We start from the raw sequence: 3,852 nt of genomic DNA, 5'->3' as shown, positions 1-3,852 counted from the left end.
AATGAAGTTAATGAGTCTTTAAACAGATGGAAAGCATATTTAGTGTTAGCAGTTCTATATTATTATGGGAATTTAAAAAAAAATTCTAGGCTATACATGTTTTTCTTAAGAGCAGGCAGTGAGCCCAGCTAATCTTAAATAAACCCAGCCTCTACATTTAAAAAAATGTAAAATTATATCAATACATTGCTGAAACTAAACCAACTTTCTGTCTTCCAAAGAGAAATATTTGAAACTGTTGTTTAAGCAGAAATAATTTTTAAAACAAAAATATGCACGTCTTAAAGATTTATATAAAAAGTGGAATGCCAAAACCACTGAAATGAGAAATCAGATTTAGATGATATCCAGTAATTTATTCTCTCATTGTTTTCATTCTTTATATATAAAAAAGTAAAAACAGCAAACCACCACAACCTGGGCAACACTGACCTATATAAACAGACCTGGTACATTACCACTTTAACATAAAAACCAATTCAATTCCAAAAAGCAGAAACTTTCTCGCTTCTTAAACAAGGTATCAGTTGCTATTTTTTTTAATGTTCAAGATGATTTCCAACGCTGGCTTCTCTTTTTAATAAATATGTTTCGACAAGTGCCTTTGTAATGAACTAATCCATTTGCAAACTTGACAGGCAAAGATAAAGTCAGTTTCTATTTTTCTTCCAAGAGTTGTTGGACAGTGTGTAACTGCAGAGTTCAGAGCCTAGCATGGCCATGCTTCCTGTGATGTTTGTGTTGTCTGCCTTACTTTTTTCATACATTACACCATGAATTACCCATTCATCAAAGAGTGGTCAGTCTTCTTACACAGAATCTAAAATGTCCTGCCTTGGGATAGTCTGCCAGAAACTGTCTCATATAAATAAATGGCTGGTCCTAAAACCATGGCACAAAGAAGCGGGAAAAATGATTTGATGGAAGTTTCTTCTGTTTAGAGCTCTATTTAATAGTTCTCTTTATTTTGTGGGATTAATTTTTTCCTTAACTAAAATCTTGTCCATAAAATTCTTCATTAGAAGTTTATGTAAAATATTGCCCTGAGAAAAACAGTTAACTAAACTTAAATTATGAAGGGTTGTTGACTCATTAATATGAGAAGATCCTCAATTACCTATTGCATTCATTCAATTAAAAAAAAATTTTTTTTTTTTTGAGAAAAGGTCTCATTCTGTTGCCCAGGCTGGAGCATGATGACGTGATCATAGCTCACTGCAGCTTTGAACTTCTGGGCTCAAGCAATCCTCCTACCTTAGCCTCTCAGGTAGCTGGGACTACAGGTGTGCACCACTACACCCTGCTAACACATTCATTCTAAAGGAACTGTTTTAACTATTTTGACCTTAGCCATTTTAAATTTGCAGGTACCAAATTCAGGTCAGCTTCAAATTTGTGAAGGTACAGAAAATAATTCAATTGTATTTGTTTCTGAGGACAAAATGAGCAACAGAGGAACAAAGGACTTTTTCTTGAACCTAGCTGAGGCCACTCCTATTCTAAACTTGTAACTAGGGTGTCTCAATCTGACTTTATATAAATCAAAACAAAAATTTACCTTGAGATTATTACCTGTTTACTCCCAGGTTGATTTAACCAAATTAAAGATAATCTGCATTTTTGATGGCCCTAAGTTAATTTTAATCCCAAACTTGATAAATATTTCATTAACAACTGGGAATACTACATCTAGGTATTTTTAGATTGTTAAGTGGCTCATCTGTTTTACTAACAATTCTTATATATAACTGCAGACCTTTAAATAAAACGAGCTTTTGCAGTAGACTGATTAAAGTCCACTGAGTCAAGAAATACCTAAGAATACATTTTTACTCAATACCATACTATCATGTGGGCTGCTGACTTAAATATGTGGTTTTCTGTTTCAAATAAGATTGCTCTTGTTACATTCCCTGAATCACACCCAATTTATATTTCAAAAATCAGTTAGAGGCTGGATGCGGTTGCTCACACCTGTAATCCTAGCACTTTGGAAGGCTGAGGTGGGCGTATCACCTGAGGTTAGGAGTTCAAGACCATCCTGACCAAAATGGTGAAACCTCATCTCTACTAATTTTCTCTAAGAATACAAAATTATCCGGGCATGATGGCATGTGTCTGTAATCCCAACTACTCGGGAGGCTGAGGCATGAGAATTGTTTAAACCCAGGAGGTAGCGGTTACAGTAAGCCAAGATTGTGCCACTGCACTCCAGCCTGGGTGCCAGAGTGGAACTCTGTCTTAAAAAAGAAAGAAAGATCTGCATTGATAACGCAGTGCTCTATAACGACAACAAAAAAGAAAGAAAAATCAGAGAGGTTAGAAAAAGTAATTTCAAGTTAATAATGTATATTTTTTTACTTTTGAAACTTTTTACAAGTAAAATGATTAAATTGCAATAAAATACAGTACATAAGGAAGTGGACAATGAGTATTTTAATTTGCCGTGTGTGTGTGTGTGTGTGTGTGTGTGTGTGTGTGTGTGTCTGTGTGTGTTCCATCACGGTTTATGTTGTTTCAGATATGTGCGGGCATTACAAGACAAAGAAATTAACTCCCCCATGCTGGACATGTGATTTCCCCCTCCCTGTCTAAGCATTACAGGAATGCAGACCATAATCACACAATGCATACTTTATCATATGAGGCCAAAACAGCATTTTCCTCTCCTTTGGCTCTGGTATGATGGATACCCATGGAAACAAATGTTATCTATGAATGGTCTTTTCTGCCTGCCCAAACATGTCTGTCTATTATTAGCACTGGCCTGTCAGGACCTGGTCTCTTATCCTAACCAGCTGTGTGAGAACTAAAAACGTCATTCATCTGTCACATGGAGTTGGATTAGACTATCTTTCATGTCCCTTCTAACTCTCAAATCTCTTGACTTAATAGTCCTGTCATATATGTATCCTGATTTCTTTTTTTTTTTTTTTTTCCTGAGATGGAGTTTTGCTCTTGTTGCCTAGGCTGGAGTGCAATGGCACAATCTCAGCTCATTGCAACCTCTGCCTCCCAGGTTCAAGCAGTTCTGCCTCAGTCTCCCAAGTAGCTGGGATTACAAGCGTGTGCCACCACGCCCAGCTAATTTTGTATATTTTTAGTAGTGATGGAGTTTCACCATGTTGGTCAGGCTGGTCGCAAACTCCTGACCTTAAGTGATCCACGCACCTCAGCCTCCCAAAGTGCTGGGATTACAGGTGACCCACCATGCCTGGCGTGTATCCTGATTTCTGAGCTATTAACTAGTTCACATGGCCAGACAAGACCCACTCCAGATGCAGTGGGGCTCCTCCCCATCTGTCACAGTACACTGGATCAACATAATGGGAAGTTATTTGTTGTTTTCACTTTTAATTAAAAAATAATAATTTATATACTATATTATTTTTAAAAATAAGAAAACTATGTTATTATTTTATTATTTATGTATTTATTTTCTTTTTTGAGATGGAGTCTCACTTTGTTGCCCAAACTGGAGTGCAGTGGTGTGATCTCAGCTCATTGCAACCTCCACCTTCCAGGTTCAAGTGATTCTCTGGCCTAAGCCTCCTGAGTAGCTGGGATTACAGGTTCACGCCACTATGCCTGGCTAATTTTCGTATTTTTAGTAGAGATGGGGTTTCACCATGTTGGTCAGGCTGGTCTCGAATTCCTGACCTCATGATCCACCTGCCTCTGCCTCCCAAAGTGCTGGGATTACAGGCGTGAGCCACCATGCCTGGCCAGAAAACCATATTATTTTTTCAATAAGAAAACCACCTGGCTGGGTGCAGTGGCTCCTGCCTGTAATCCCAGCACTTTGAGAGGCCAAGGTGGGTGGATCATCAGGTCAGGAGTTCGAGACCAGCC

The 3,852-nt window shown here is 37.9% G+C and overlaps 1 long non-coding RNA gene across 1 annotated transcript; it reads right to left on the bottom strand.

Annotated features, from left to right (window-relative positions):
- Positions 1-334: 334 nt before the first annotated feature.
- On the bottom strand, positions 335-3,463 carry LOC116529213. Its single transcript, XR_004259429.1, has 2 exons — positions 3,206-3,463; positions 335-1,982 (listed from the first exon to the last, which is right to left on the bottom strand). It is a non-coding gene; the product is annotated as an uncharacterized LOC116529213 (long non-coding RNA).
- Positions 3,464-3,852: the final 389 nt, after the last annotated feature.

The sequence above is a fragment of the Sapajus apella genome, unplaced genomic scaffold, assembly GCF_009761245.1.
Source record: "Sapajus apella isolate SASKATOON/1434 unplaced genomic scaffold, GSC_monkey_1.0 scaffold62, whole genome shotgun sequence".
Lineage (NCBI taxonomy): Eukaryota > Metazoa > Chordata > Mammalia > Primates > Cebidae > Sapajus > Sapajus apella.
This window is presented reverse-complemented; position numbering and strand designations above follow the sequence as displayed.